Source organism: Peromyscus californicus, unplaced genomic scaffold, assembly GCF_007827085.1.
Source record: "Peromyscus californicus insignis strain IS unplaced genomic scaffold, ASM782708v3 Scaffold_5__1_contigs__length_169319896, whole genome shotgun sequence".
Taxonomy (NCBI): Eukaryota; Metazoa; Chordata; class Mammalia; order Rodentia; family Cricetidae; genus Peromyscus; species Peromyscus californicus.
Window position 1 is genome coordinate 58,593,140 of NW_026294573.1, and position 17,330 is coordinate 58,610,469.

Here is a 17,330-nt window from a genome sequence, read left to right on the forward strand (position 1 = left end):
AGTGAGAAGGATAGCACGATACCAAGTGATACCAGTGATACCAAGCCTTGTCACTTCCTATCTAGAATTATTCTACAGTTTTTTTGAAGCTGCCTTCTTATTAATATTTTCAAAGTGACCACTGTAGGTCAGCTAAAAAAATTGAGTGTTTCCTCTTACTTTCTACTAGACTAAGCAATGAAGAGCTAACTGCACTGAGATTTGTACTTAGCACCTTTAGTTTATAGGAGAACAAAATAGCCTGGGAGAATGTTTTAGCTCTGTGACAGCTTATTAGTACTTTCTTTATCCTGATGAAGTAATTGCTCATATATATATATGAAATTAGCAATTATATTATATGTAATCAGTATATGTATATATATTAGTAACTAGTAATACTTAGTTTTATATATATATATATATATATTCTTGTGTGTGTTCTCTCTCTCTCTGTCTCTCTGTTTCTGTCTCTGTTTCTCTCTGTCTCTTTTTTCTCTCTTTAACCTCAAAATGTTGGCAAATATGGGGTGTTGAATCTGGTTTGTTGGTTAATTACAAAACAAAACAAATGTCTGGCTAACAAGGCAAGGAGACTATGGTATAAGAGGTGGAAAGAAAAATCCAATTTGGAATTGAGTATCTCATATCCAGTCAACAAAACTCTTAAAATAGTTTCCAGACTTCAAATCCCTACAATATCTGAAATTACCTTATGAATTAAGAGTCTATTGAACAGACTCTGGATCAATAGGTGTTAAGCAATATATATTCAAAACTAAAGTTAATGTCATCCAAGTTTATGAATGGAAATTAAGAATTTGTGGACATGTTATTTGTTTAAATATGTTTCAGGAATAGAGTGATGAGTTTCCAAACGAAGATACTGTTTAGAAATTTGTGTGTGAAATTAACAGGTTCTCATCTTTGCCACTGTCCACTCTGTCTTTACAATACATGTGTTTAGTACTAGTTTTAGTGTTTGGGTACATTTTAATAAGTATCAACAGGAAGACATAATGTGTAAGTGCTTCTGTTTCTCAGAGACTCTTTCTATCTCTCTTTTCCTGTCCCACTCTCATCAAATGAATTGAGTCACTCAACTATAGAGGCTGAGACATCATATCCCATGATAAGCAGTCTGCTGACTGGGGATCCTGGGAAGTGTGGCTCAGTTTAAGTTCAAAAGCATCAAAACTAGGAGATAAAGGAGCAAGACTTTTAGCTTAAGGATGATGGCCTAAGAATTTCATAAACCACTGGTAAAAAAAAAAGTCCCAGAGTTGAAAAGCCAAGGAATATTGTCTTTGACATTTAAGGACAGGTTTGGAAGGTTGATTTTTATCAAATTTTCAAGAGAGAGTAAATTCACTCTTCTTCCACCTTTCTTTATATCTATATTTCTCAACTGGTTGGATGGTGCCTTCCTACATTGAGAACTAATCTTACCTTTACAACTCATTAATTCAAAAGTTAGTCTTCTTAGCCAGGCGGTGGTGGCGCACGCCTTTAATCCCAGCACTTGGGAGGCAGAGGCAGGCGGATCTTTGTGAGTTTGAGGCCAGCCTGGTCTACAGAGCAAGATCCAGGAAAGGCGCAAAGCTACACAGAGAAACCTTGCCTCGAAAAACCAAAAAAAAAAAAAAAAGTTAGTCTTCTTTACTAACACCCTCATAGACATACCTGTAACAGCTTCAAAGACAGATCCTCATGGATACATGCATGCTGAAACACTAGGTCTTCTTCAGTAGAAAAGGGAAGGATTTAAATTCTGATGAACACTGAGAGTAAATTATGCTTTATCAAGTATCTAAGGACTCTTTGGTTCAATAGAGCAGGGTAGTTGAAGCACATAATAAACTATCACAGAGAACATCTCAAGATCGGTGCAAAATAAAAGTATAAAACTGTACATCAGCACAGATCCAAAAGTTCTTTATAAAATATTAACAACTTGATTCTAGCAATATATAAAAGAAGTTATATGCTACAATCAACTGAGATTTATCCAAAAAGTAATTACAATAGGCTCAGTAGAAAAATCCTATTTTATAATGTTAATTAATATAGAAAAAGTTTTGAAGAAATATCAAATACACATAAAGTTAAAATATTTCTAAAGAACAAATACATCTGTTTGAAAACTTCTTTATTTCTTACATATATAAGTATCATTGTTCACTACTCATTGGGTATGTACAGTGTTAAAAAGTCAGTTGAGAATAGTATAAGTTAGTTGTTAACATCTATCAATGTTTCTTTGCAATACACTTATTTGAATAAAAAGAAGCTACAGAATAAATTGTGAGAAACCAATAGTGACTTGTAATAATTTAATTCCTAGAACTATAGCTTAACAAACATCATTAGGCTGGCAGGCTAAATAATGAAGTAATTGATTGTAGTGACTATGTGAATATAATGATGTGTGTAAAATGACTTGAGACAGAAAACAGCACACAAACATGAGATGGTTAGAAAGTACTGACTTTTAAGAGCTTTCCTCTGGACTCCACATGCATGCCACAGCTTATGAATGATTGTGTGAGCCATAACTTGGGTACACATAGCACACCATAACACACACACACACACACACACACACACACACACACACACACACACAAACACACACACACACACACACACACAAACACACACACACACACACACACACACACACACACACACACACAAAGGCACAATAAAATTTAGTAAGTCAAGAAAGCTTCAGAATGTTCTATAAACAGTCTCCATCTTTGTTAAATTCTACTTCACTGACACTGGATGCTGCTATTTCTGTATGCTACACTTACATAGAGGGAAAATAATTTATTTTCCTCTTGGTAAGATATGGTATTACTATTTCCACAAATATAGGTTGCTTTGTCTAATTACTGTCAGTAGAAAATTATAATTTTTTTATGTCTAGTTTCTTGAGTCCTTTATATATTTTGGAAATCAGTTCTTTGTCAGATGTGGGGATGTGAAGATGTAGGGATGATGAATATTTTTTCCTATTCTGTAGGCTGCCATTTTGATTCCCACGTGGCCAAAAAACACTAAGAAACCTTCAACTACCTTAGTCATCAGGGAAATGCAAATCAAAACAGCACTGAGATTTCATCTTACACCTGTCAGAATGGCCAAGATCAGAAAAACAATCCTCTTATGCTAGAGAGGATGTGGAGAAAAGAGAACACTCCTCCATTGCTGATGCGAGTGCAAACTTGTATAGCCACTTTGGAAATCAATATGGTGGTTTCTGAAAACCCCCTCTTGACCTGAAGGATGTTCAATCATAGCCACAAGGACACTTGCTCTACTATGTTCATAACAGTTTTATTTGTAATAGCCAGAACATGGAAACAACCTAGATGCCCTTCAACCATAGAATGGATAAAGAAAATGCACATTCATTTATACAATGTAGTACTACTCTGCTGTTAAAAATGACGACATCATGAAATTCAAAGGCAAATGGATGAAACTAGAAAATCTCATCGAGGGTGATATAACTCAGATCCAGAAAGAGAAACATGATTGCTGACTAGCCCAGTAGTCACCAGAGAGGCTTTATCCAACAACTGGTGGTAACAGATGCAGAGAAACAGTCAAACATTAGGTTGAGCCCAGGGAATCCTGTAGAAGAGAGGTAGGGAGGATTGTAGGAGCCAGAGGGTCAAAGGCATCACATGAAACACACAGAAGCAACTAACCTGGGCTCATAGGAGCTAACAGAGAGTGAACTGACTTTTAGGAAACCTACATGTGACTGACCTAAGACCTCTGCATATATGTGACAGATATGTAGGTTGGTCTTCTTATGGTACTCTTAGCAGCAAGAGCAGGGGTAGTCTCTGACTCTTTTTTCTGGCTTTTGGGATCTTATTCTTCTACTGGGTTGCCTTGCCCAGGCTGAATATAAAACAAGGTGCTTAGTCTTACTACAACTTGATATGCCACATTTTGTCAGTCTCCAAGTGAGTCCTGCACTTTTCTGAATAGAAATAGAGGAGAGTGGTTGGGGGGTGTAGGATAGAGATGGGGGAGTAGACTGGGAGGAGAGGAAGGAGGGGAAACTGTGGTCATGATGTAAAATAAATAAATGAATTAAAAACTAGTATTTTGGCAGCTTTCCCTCTAATTTTGACTATGTTATGTCTAAAAAGCTTAATATTTATAGAGCAGACCGAATTAGAATGTGCATTAATCTGAAACAAAGACTCAGATGTATTTGATTAACCCTTGGCAATGTCTCTAATAGTATATCAAATAAATCTTACAATAATGACAAATCAGAATATATGGTTAAAAATTAGAATTATACCAGGGAGATACACAGGTCAAATATGTATTTTCTGTGAAATGTGAGACCTGCTCCACATAGCATTGTATAGAAGTTGTGGTCTTATCTCAGCAGGAAGGAATTTTGTATCCAGCTTTTCACTATTTCTCCTAAATGACTTGGAATGAACAACAGAATCTAAATTTCCACCATACCTTCCCTGATATTAGCTTATACTTTATATTACTTATTGAGATACACAAACTAAATGTGCTAAAGAGATAATAGACTTGTCTTTTACTACAAAGCACTGGCTCTTATTTTATATTTATCTGACAGCTAAAATCTCTGATGTTTTCACACGTGTTGCCTCAAGTCCAAAGCACCTAATGTTGAAAAGAGTTACAGCTGGATAAAAGCTGGACATATGAGGCTCAAATATCTGAGGGATCAAATTGTCTTTTGTACTCTACTCTAGATGCTAGAAAGAATGACCTTATTCATATATGTTTTGAAAGTAGAGGAATGTAGTTTTTTTAATAGCCACATGATTTTGATATGTCTGTTTCATATCTCCTTCATAAAATATTTGTGTGCCTGAGGATTTGGATACTATTCCAAAAAATAAAAAAAAAATCATGTACAGAATAGAGACATCACTGTCATACTGGAAAACAACAATAACACAACAAATGTGTGATGAGTTTAAGTGGCTTTCAGACTTTTTATCAGATAAAAGATGTCCAAACTCTATTTTTGCCTATGGAAGGTACACTCAAAACATTGTAAAGTCATTTTGATCCACCTTAGGTGTTCCAAAGAATGGGTATTGAAGGTTTCCTGACTACTACCAAGTGGGACATAGAATACATGAGAAAGTGACAGCTCAGTAGTGAGGCTGCTGTTTTCTACCTATTAATAATTGGGAAAAACAAAGTGAAAGTTACAAAGACCAGATGAGCAATAGGAAGGGGAAAGTAAGAATTATCTATATGAAGGTATTACCCTTTATAAATGATTTCAGCTTAGAGTTAACAAAGGGCTTTCACAGACCTTCACAGTCTCAGGTGATTGAAAAAGTAAATATTACCTATGGTGATTTGAATGAATATGGCTCCCATAGGTCCACAGAGAGTGGTACTATTAGGAAGTGTGGCCTTGCTGGAGTAGCTGGGGCTTTGTTGAAGGAAGTGTTTCACTGGTGGACTTTGAGGTCTCAGATGCTCAAGCTGGCCCAGTGTTTTACTCTCTTGTACTGCCTGCCTATTTGGATATAGATCTCCCAGCTACCTCTCCAGCACCAGGTCTCCATGCCTTTGTTTGGAGGAATACGAAACACTTTGGGACTTCGGACTAGAAAAGCAATTGAACACTTTAACTGAGGTTTAGCAGATAATTCTAGTAGAAGCATGAAAGACAATGCTGCTGAGTGTGATTTGAACTGTGGGGGCTTGGCTCAAGAGGTTTCAGAGGAGAGTAATATTATGTTGTCTAGAGACAATTTTGTCATATTTTGTTGAAGGCTGTGGCTGCTTTCTACTCATGTTCAAAATATCTGCCTGAGTCCTAATTGAAGAGTTATGGATTAACAGCTTTAGCAGAGGAGATTTCATGACAGCATAGTATTGGCTGTGTTTCTTGGTTATTAGTGGCCATGCTTATGTAGATCTTAAATGAAAAGGAGCAAGCTGATCAAGGAAAAATTCAAAATGTACAGTTTGAAGAGAAAAGGGGCACCAAGAAGTGGGATGGAGCTAAATCCTGTGTTCAAAGAGATAAACAGATTAAGAAATGGAATAAAGGAAGTGTTGACCTCAGGGAAAGACCCCACCTGGTTAAGCTTCCTTGTAAACAAGAGTTAAAGAAAAGCTTTAGGGTCAAGTGTGGTGGTACAAACCTTTAATCCCAGAACCCAGGAGGCAGAGGCAGGTGGATTTCAGAGTTCAAGGTCAGACTGGTATATAGAGTGAGTTCCAGGACAGTCACATTTAGACAGTGAAGGAAAATATCAAAAACAGAAAGTTGGTGAAAATGTGTTTGAATGTGGGGGCCATGTTTCATTCCCAGAAAGCAACAGAACTTGGCAGCTTTGACCACGTAGTTCTGGGTTTAGAGTCAAGGATAAAAGAGAGAGGTTATGGAATTTCCCTCCTTGCTAAGGAAAGCTGCTGAGGCTAGGAGTGTGTCAGGGATGTCCACTGCATGGATGCCTAGAGAGGTCATTGCTTGAAGGTATAAAGGTGAATGGAGATGTCAGAGTCATAGGATACCTGCTGAGGAGAGCTGCTAACAGGGAGTGGAACCAGCCCAAGAGAAAGAAGTGTGTTGCAGTCAACAAAGCTGAAAATAGTTGGAGATCTGAAGGGCATTTGAACACCAAAAATAGAGATACATAGTTTGAAGTTTTCCCAACTGGTTTTTGGTCTTGTGTTGGACCAGTATTTCCTCACACTGCATCCTTCCTCTCTTTTAGAATGGCAATGTATTTCTTATGCCATTATATGTTGGAAGCATGTGATCTGCTTTTTCATATTGATATTATAGGAGATTATAGTTAAAAGATTGCATGAATCTCAGCAGAGAATTTTAACTTTGGACTTTTAAACAGTGCAAATACTGTGATAGTATTGGCTCATGAGTCTTTTGAAGTTGGACTAAATGCATTTTGCATTATGGAATGGCTACAAGCCTATGGGGACCTGAGGTTTGAATGAAAACGGCCCTCATAGGCCCACAGGTAGTGTCACTACTAGGAGGTTAGACCTATTGGATTAGATGTGACTTTGTTGAAGGAAGTGTGTCACTAGGGTTGGGCTTTGAGGTCTCAGATGATCAAGCCAGGCCAAGTGTTTCATTAACTTCCTGCTGCCTGCTGATCTGGATGTAAAACTCTCAGCTACCTCTCTAGCAACATGTCTTCCTGCATGCCTGTCATGCTTACTCTATAATGATAATGGACTAAACCTATGAACTATAAGCCCGCCCCATTTAAATGTTTTCCTTTATAAGAGTCATCCTGGTCATGGTGTATCTTCACAGCAATAGAAACCCTAACTAAGATATTATCTATCAAATAAATGAATAATTCATCTTTAAAAGCTATAGATCAGTGGTTCTCAACCTTCCTAATGCTGCAACCTTATAACACAGTTCCTCATGTTATGCTACCACAGACATAAAATTATCTTTGTTGCTACTATATAGTTGTAATTTTGCTACTGTTATGAATTGTAACGTAAATATCTGTTATGCAGGATATCTGATATATGACCCCTATGAAAGCTCATTCAGTCCCCAAAAGGGTCACAACCTACAGGTTGAGAACTACTGCTATAGATAGTGAAGGCATTTACAGTAATGAGCTTATGAATCAGAAAAGGGTATGTATTTGGGGGAGGTCTCATTGGCCGAGTAACTATAGTGGAAAGTGATTTGAAATGATTTGTCATCAGTTGTGAAATAAGTGGACCTTATTCTAAAACACATGTCTATTATTCATAATGAAATAAGTCAGATACACCATTTGGTAATTTGCTAAATGATGCTGATTTTGAATGAAGATTAACATAAACAATAGCTGAGTATATGTTCCTCCATCTATGGCTCCTGGTTCAACAGGTCTATTCAGTGAAACACTGGCCACACCAGGCCCAGAGAAACTTTGTACCTGGCAGTTTACTATTGTATCAACTAGAATAACAACTCAGCTTCTTTTTTCTATTCTTTCATTTCTGTTTTTGTTGTACTTTCTAAAAAAATAAATCAATGTGCAATTATATCATTCTTCCTCTTCCTTTTCCTTTTTGCCTAAACTTCTCGATCTACTTTCTTTCTTTTTCTACAATTTGATGGTTTAAATGACTCTTTTCATAAGCAGTCCATGCTCATGTTTCTAATGCTTCATTAGAGATATGTTCTTTGTAGGAATTCTCTTTCAATTTTTGAATCTACATATTGTATAATGCAAGAAAATACTTTTTCTTTAAATGAAAATCATAAATACCCTTGACAAATAGTAAATGTACTAAATGGCTTATCATTATGAGGCCCTAGAGAGAAAGGCTCATGTTTTATTTGTTTTCTTGCTTAGTGTTTGGCAAGCAGAATATAGTAAATGAATGTTTGTTGAATCAGCAGAGACACAAAAAAAGAAAATTTAAAGCAAACAAACAAGCACATTTCTTGTTTTCCTGTATTATAAGAAGGTGAAAGAGGCTAGTAATCTGATAACCTTGAACACAGGACCAATGTAATAGAAGTGTATGTTAAATACCAGACAGAGACAGTTACATCAAGGTTAAATCACGTCTGCAACATTGCTTCGTTGGGAATTTCCTACAAGCAATCGAGCACTTCAGTGAGGGGTCGTTTGGTTATCTGAACATGCTGATGGAGATTTGACAGTGTTACACATATTAACTATCAGTGAGATGCACACTGTGAGTGTTTATAGATGAGGAAGGCATTGCATAAATCTCACAAATGCTCTTTTCTGCATTTAAGTAAGTACCTCATTATGATCCCTCAGAACAAGACACTGAAAATTCCATATGTCAATCATATTCCTCCTAAAATGAAGTTTAATTGGTTAAAGAAATAGAAGAGGGATCAATTGTTCACTTTCTTGGGTAGTCTTTCTCTTTCAGTAAATGGAAAAATCAGGTAATGGTGAAAGACTAAACTTTTATCATTGATGTCTCTCTTGAAGTTTTGATCCATGTATCCTCCTGAGTCTCACTCTTGTTCTTGCCTTCTCGGGAACATAATAAAGGTTCTTTGAAATAAGGAATAATATATTCCCTTCTTAATGAACTTAGTGTAGTGTGGGGGAACCTTCAGAAAACTAATTTCTGATGTTATAAAAATACATTTTCATTTCTGGAATAATCCCTTGTTTTTCAAATTTGTATAACTACAATGTGATTAGAACTCTTAGTAAGGGAGTTTCTCCTGTAGTACTGTGTTCTTTCTCCTAGGTCTACCCAATTTCATCTCAAACTAGGATAACTTCATTTTAATTCAAATAGTTCATGCATGCATGTGTTTGGGTGGGAACTCCACCTCAACCCCTGGCACACTGGCATCCCTATACCCAAAGAGTCTGGAATGTTTGGAAGGAGTCTGGTGAAAGATCCATCTCAACTCCCCTCCCCTATCTCTTTCCCTACACCTGCCCCTTCAAAGCCCACCAAACACAGTTCCTCACCCAGAGAGGCTCAAGACCACTCCCACAGGGTATATAAGCTGCATCCCAGAAAACAGACACGTGGTTCTTCTGGTCTCTTGGCCCAGTCTCCTCTTTACAGGGCCAGGGAATTACCCGGAAACATTTTACCCATTAAACCTGGGCTTTTCCAATTTGGTCTCATTCAGTTTGCTACGTTGGTGGAGAGGCCTTCAGGGTGCAAAGTTATCAGCATGTATTAGCCTCTCTTTTCTTTGGTAGGTGCTTTTATAGTTAAACTACATCTTCTCTATCAAAGCTACTTTATAAGTTCTTCATTGAAGTCATCACAAATACAAACACTTAGTCCTATTCAGTATCACTCTCTCTCTCAACTTCGGAGTCACTTCATTTGTTTCTGTCTTCATAGATTTACTAAAATCTTCTCCATACCATGGTTGCTTCTCTTTTTAGATAATTAACTGCAATAAATTAAATCCAAAGCAGTATCAAATTGCTTGAATTCTATCAGAATGTAGTTCTAAGATTCTTTAGGTGACCAGATCCCTCAAAGTGATCCTCTTACTCATGCATGTTATTAGGAAGGTAAAAGTCTACATAGGCCCTTGCTTCTTCTTGTATGTATTTAGAGTCTAGCTAATGGGTCACATGATGCACTTGTGGTACATTATACCTGACTGTTATTATTCTGAGTTATTTAGTGATCTCACAATCTATGTCTTCCTCTTGCCACAATGTTAATGTTAAAATCAACTTTAAATTTAGGATCATAGTTTAAACTGGAAATGTCACAGGGCTTGGAAAATTAGTTTAATATTACAAAGGATACTGATTTTAATGCATCTAAACATGTATCACTTTAAGTATAAACACCAAATGTGATTTGTGTTTTGTAATACTGGCATTTTCTCTCCATAAATGATTATTATTGCAACAAGCTGTTGCCCTGTGGGTATTTTTCTTTTGCAACATATGTTTACAGCAGAGGGAGTAGAAAATATGCATAAATGAATGTAGATGACAAAAATCAAAAATAAAATTGTAAGAGAGAGAGACAGACAGAGAGAGAGAGAGAGAGAGAGAGAGAGAGAGAGAGAGAGAGAGAACACATGGACTTTATCTTTTTCCATTGCTACTTCTCCCTCAATAAATAGTGATAATTTAACCCTTTTGTGTTTGTTCTCATATTAAATAGTATTTGCTACTGCATTTTGAAGAGGTGGGGCAATTTAAGTATCAGCATGCATGTAAAATTACCATGGAAACTGTAGCCACATTCTGCCAATGAAAAGCTTCCAACATACTTCTTCAACTTCATGCCACTTACAAATTTAGTGATTTTAAACACCTGTTCTCTAGCACATGATTGCTGTGATTTAATGGGGCCCTATTAGAGCTGTAAATAGGATGGATGTCTTAGGATGATGTGGAATAATAGTGTGTATGTCTATTTGTAAAAAGGATAAAAATTCCCTCCAATTTATATTTCCATAACACTAACATTCATTTTCTATTATATAGAGATATTTGATAACTTTAAAAGGCAAATTTACATGAAAACCACATCCTTGATCTTGTTGACATACAAATTAATAAGACATTTCATTGCTGAACTCCAGAAAAAAATTCAATATTTATACTGAAACACAAATAGACCCATTGTTTTAACTGCCAGATGGCCTCACATGCAATTGAATTATTCTTAGTTTGCAATGAATTTATTCTCCCAGACTTTGATATTTCACTCTGTCCCTGTGGCCAGAGATCTCTTTTCTTTGGTTCTTCACATGCATTTAAAATTCACTTTCAGCAATAATTTCTTGTGAGTTCTAAAGAATATATCCATTTTGGCATTTTTGATATTTTAGTTTAAATGATAAAATTTTGACAAAATCTAATTCTTTGCCATTATTTGTCTTAATTTATATAAATGAACAGTGATATAGATGCATACATTTCTAAAAAGCAATTTTGTGTGTATTTTAAATTATATATATATATACAGACATGTTTATACATATATGTATTTGGAAATTGTCTTAATGGATAATGATTACTTCATGAGAGAGAATGGTTCAATTATCTAAATGTAGATGAATATTCTAAAACAAATAACTTATACTTCAGCTGAAAGATATTGGAAATATGCCCAGACACTCTATCTAAATATATGTTATTATTCAAAGTAATTTAAGCAGGCTTTGGTTTAATACTACAAAAAAATGCATAATTATTATCTTTCTTCATCAATTAATACTTCATTTTACTTCAAAACTTCACTTTGTTTTTGAAACAGTATCCTTATATTGGCACTTTGTAGATATTGTATGACTTTTCTTAAAAAATGTAGAGACAGTGAGGTAAATCACAAACCTTAAAATATAAAAGTTGGGAAAATGTAGTTTATATTATTATGTTAAGAATACAATAAAAATAGTGTAAATTTGGAATTGCCTAAAACTATTTCATTTTTATCTTCTAGAAGGACTGAACTATTAGATGCTTTTAAAGCACAAGCCTCAGCCGGGCTGTGGTGGCGCACGCCTTTAATCCCAGCACTCGGGAGGCAGAGCCAGGCGGATCTCTGTGAGTTCGAGGCCAGCCTGGGCTACCAAGTGAGTCCCAGGAAAGGCGCAAAGCTACACAGAGAAACCCTGTCTCGAAAAACCAAAAAAAATAAAAAATAAAAATAAAAAAAAATAAAATAAAGCACAAGCCTTAAATGTAAGCAGTGAGTTGCACTGATATTCTGTGAGGTGAGAGGCAAGCATTTGTATTCTACTTCTTTTCTAGTAGACTGAAGTGAATGTCTCCTGAATAAGTGCTGTTTGTAACATTGTGCCATTTGAAAAGGTGCAGTAAGTCTTGAAAGTCTTCAAGAGATGAAAGCCAAACAGGCTGTAACTAGATGCAGTAAGACAAAGCAAAAACCCTTATAATGAGATTGGACCAAGAAATGGAGGGAGAGTGGATCTGGGGTAGAAGGGAGTTTATAGGGAGGTAGGAGGACAGGAGGGAGGAGAAACTGTGGCTGGAAGGTATTGTATGACAGAAGAATCTATTTTCTTTCTTTTTTTTGTAAAAAAAAAAATTAATTTACTTATATTTTTTATGAGTGCTCTGCATGTATGATGCATTCCAGAAGAGGGCACCAGATTTCATTACAGATGGTTGTGAACCACCATCTGGTTGCTGGGAATTGAACTTAGGACCTCTGGAAGAGCAGCCAGTGCTCTTAACCTCTGAGGCATCTCTACAGCCCCAACACATCAGTTTTTTTTTTTTCATTTTTCATTTTTTTTTTTTTTTTTTGGTTTTTCGAGACAGGGTTTCTCTGTGTAGCTTTGTGCCTTTCCTGGAACTCACTTGGTAGTCCAGGCTGGCCTCGAACTCACAGAGATCCGCCTGGCTCTGCCTCCCGAGTGCTGGGATTAAAGGCGTGCGCCACCACCGCCCGGCTCATTTTTCTTTATTAAGAAATTTTTTTGTCACTCTGCATACCACTCACAGATGCCACCTCCTCCCTCCTCCCACCCCCAGCCCTCCCTTATAAGCCACTCCACATCCCCACATCCCCCAAATCAAGGTCTCCTAAGGGGAGTCAGCAGAACCCGGCACACTAAACCTAGGCAGATCCAAGTCACTTCCCACTGCACCAAGGCTGCACAAGGTGCCACACCACAGGCACTGAATTCCCAAAAGCCTGCCCATAGACCAGGAAGAATCTATTTTCAATAGGAAAAAAGAGAAAAAATACATTTCTTGGTTGCAGAGTACATGTTAACAATTAGGACTGTTTCTTATAATAATTTTTTCCCCTAACATTAATGATTTATTTCTCCAATTTTGATATTCTGTATCAATCCATAATTAAAATGATTTTTTTTTTATTTTCTTGGCTAACTTTTTCTTTTGTGTATGTATTGTGCATGCCGGGTCACATGTAGCATGCACCAGGTGAAGGTCAGAGCACAATTTTGGCAAATCTCTTCTCTCCTTCCACTTCCTGGAGTGAGATTCTCTCTTGTTTCTGGTGTCTACTCCAGGGTAGCTAATCCTGCAAGCTTCTGGATAATTCGTCTACCTTTCATCTGGCATCTAATGGTAGGTTTACAGACACACACTACCTCATCTGGCTTTGCATGAGGCTTATTGATATCACCCTCAAGTTGTTAGGCCTGGGCAACTAGTGCCTTTAGTGACCGAGCCGCCTTCCTGCACCTATTGACCCATGTGACTGAGATCCATTAACAGCCCATATCCTGGAAGTACTTCCTTCAGGAAGTTTTTCATCGTATTTTATTCAGAACACACATTTGACAAACATAGCCAAGCATCCAACAACATCCCATCATCCAGCAAACATGTTTGCAATGTATATACCGTGCATTCATTTGCTCACTATTCCTATGGATCTAAAGCAGAATAAAAACCAATTGCTGGCATTTTCAAGGTTGATGAAATAGTTGAAAAGATGTGCCTACAGATAGTAAGGACCTGATTATGAGGGCAAACACCCTCGTTTTCCCTGTAATGTTCTTGTCTCCTGTGTGGCCATTTGGCTTATGGAACTAAGTTGGTGAAAGAGAATTCTGTTTTATTTGCTTTGATGACTGTAGGTGTTTTTGTTTGCTTGTTTGCTAGTTTGCTTTTTTTTTTTTTAGTCATGGGATGTCCTCTCTCTTCTGCTTGGACGCTACTATTATTACCTTAAAAAACTTTACTAGCAGATGGTTTCATAGATAAAAACCAGTTTAGAAAGGTGGATCTTAGATCTGTTGGGTACATATTTCTGTCAGTAGTCACACCTGACGTACAATTGGGAATGAGAGGGGATGTCAACTAGTAGGAAAAGATGTGTATTTTTGTAATCAGAAGTTTCTTAAACACTTATCTTCTCAACCCTTCACTCCTCCCCTTTAGGTATCAATTCTCTATGAAAAAGGAGACTATTTCCTGAAATATTATAGATTTCTAACCAGTTTCAATAATTTTTAACATTCTGGGGTCACTTGTACATTAAATTGCACAATAGAGGCAGGCAAATGTGTCCATTACTATCCATCATTATTATTAAAAAAAATCTCCAAAGTACACATATAAAGGATTTGTTTCAGTACTTTGCAACACAGAACCCAGTGTCCTTACATTACAGGGTTTGGCTTATATTAACCTGCAGTGTGTAGCATTTTGACCTGTCTCAAGCACCTCATTTAATTGTTCTGCTTCATTTATCTCAGCTGTAAGGCCATCCTTAAAAGCACCAACTGGTTAAAGCAGTTCTTGAGAGCATAATTCTGATGGCCTGCTTTGTAAATCAACACTGAGCTCATTTCATTTTAACTTTCAGTTTTGCAACATTTGTAATGTAAAGAGGAAAACAAAAGAAATGCATTTGGAAAAAGAATCCAGGGTCATATGTAATGAAATTAAATAGTATTTTATATTGTGCCATTTAAAAACTAGGCATTACTAGCTCTTATAGCTTTTGATATGCATAATAAAATATTACAATATAATACAAAATGTAACAACATAACCTACAATTTTACCACATAATACAATCTAGCCTGCATGCATGTATACAAACAATATAAACATGTATAAAAATATAAGCATAATAAGTAACAAATTCATCAATATTATTGGAATAATAATATTCATCTAATAATGCTTATTAGAAATCATGGTGTTTTCTAATCTAGATGATCAGAATCAATTAGACATGTTTAAGGAGACCCACAAAGCTATGTTGATGATAGAGTAAAGTCATATAGTTTGAAAGACATTGGCATATAGTATGGCATTCATGTGTCTAGTCTAAGGAACTTAGTAACTATATTATGATTGTTAGGAAAATGTTTCAATATTTTGTATATCTTTCTTAGGTGCTATACGTTATGGATCATGATATTTGTCCAAATAATAAAATCTATTATCTATTCCAGAAAGTTTCCTCTCAAGAAATCAAGAGTCTGTTTTAGTTTAGTAGAATTAATTTTAGTCATCATTCTTTTTACCTCCTTGTATATTGAAAGGACCAAGTAGACACCATAACAGGCTGCTCAGTCTTCTCTCAGAGATTAGGCCTCAATTTCAGTTTCCTGAGACTGAGCAAGCAGTCTCTGGGAGGGCTGTGAACAAAAGACATAGTCCTTGCAGTAGCGCCCTTTCTGCATGTACTCTGACTGCTCAAAGTTCAGCCAGATGTTTACTGTCTGGGACCACTCACCAACTTAGAATTATGTGCATGACGTGCTAGGCCAGTCAGCCCCCATGGCAGCTCAAGGACAGAGCCTGGACCACTGAGCCAGCCCCCACAGTCAGTATGTGCTTGGACAGCCAGCCCCCCACGGCAGCTCAAGGACAAAGCCTGGGACTTGTGCTGGACTGCCCCCAAAGTGATAATTGTAACCCCCAACCAGTAAATTCAAAGGTTACATACCCTCACCCAATTAAAAGAGAACAGAGATAAAAATAAACCAATCTGAGTTGCACCCGTGGCAAACCCCTCCAACTACCCTGAAGGGCTAGTGGTTTTTGCCTTTAAATAGCTAGCCTCACAAAGAAAGAGCAACTCCTCCCTGCCTCACTGTATTGTGTGTAGGAATGAGTTCCCTGTCTAGACTTGTATCTACAGAATAAACTTTGGTGTTTCATTCTGGACATCCAAGGTCTTCGGTGGTCTCTTTGGGGTCACAATCTGGGCATAACAATATAAGGACTGATTGTGTCTTAGTTGCATGTACGTCAAGAATCCCACTATAAAGTATTTTAAGGTAATTTATCTAAAATTAATATTACAATATATTTAACTGAAAATTTTAAAACATAGACCAGTAAAGATAAAAATCCACAAATAAACTCCACAATCATGTAAAATATAATAATGATAATTTTTGCATTAAAAATTTTAATAAAGACACCCATTTTGGGTAACTGTTGCCTTGCTTGCTGACCTTGACCTTGATACCCTCCCTATGCTAATTCCCTGCCTGATTCCACCCTCCTGAATGCTTAAGGGAAGTTCCTTGTCTGTGTATCCTGCATAATTGGCCTTAACAACTTAGATGCAAGATTGTTGGGAATTTAGCTCAGTGGTAGAGCACTTGCCTAGCTAAGCGCAAGGCCCTGGGTTCGGTCCTCAGCTCTGAAAAAAAGAAAAAAAAAAAACAACAACAGACTGCTGACAATGGTCGAGATACAGCCCGAACTGACCTACTCTGGTGATGGGATGGCCAATCACCCTAATTGTCGTGCTAGAAACCCCATCCAACTACTGAGGGATCTGGATGCAGAGATCTATGGCTAGGCCCCGGATAGATCTCTGGGAGTCCAAATAGTGAGAATGAGGAGGGTTTATATGAGCAAGAATTGTTGAGACCAAGGTTGGATAAAGCACAGGGACAAATAGCCAAACGAATGGAAACACATGAACTATGAACCAATGGCTGAGGGGTCACCAACTGGATCAGGCCCTCTGAATGGGTAAGACAGTTGATTGGCTTGATCTGTTTGGGAGGCATCCAGGCAGTGGGACCTGGTCCTGTGCTCATTGCATGAGTTGGCTGTTTGAAACCTGGGGCCAATGCAGGATTGCTTGGCTCAGCCTGGGAGGATGGGACTGGACCTACCTGGACTGAGTCTACCAGGTTGATCTCAGTCCTTGGGGGAGGCTTTGCCCTGGAGGAGGTGGGAATGGGGGGTGGGCTGTGGGGAAGGTGAGGGGGGCCGGAGGGGGGAGAACAAGGGAATCCGTGGCTGATATGTAGAACTGAATTGTATTGCAAAATAAAAATAAAAATTAAAAAAAAAAAAGATTGTAAAACATCTGTAGCGAACTTCTGCCCTCTGGGGTTCTCCCATTGTGCTGTAAGC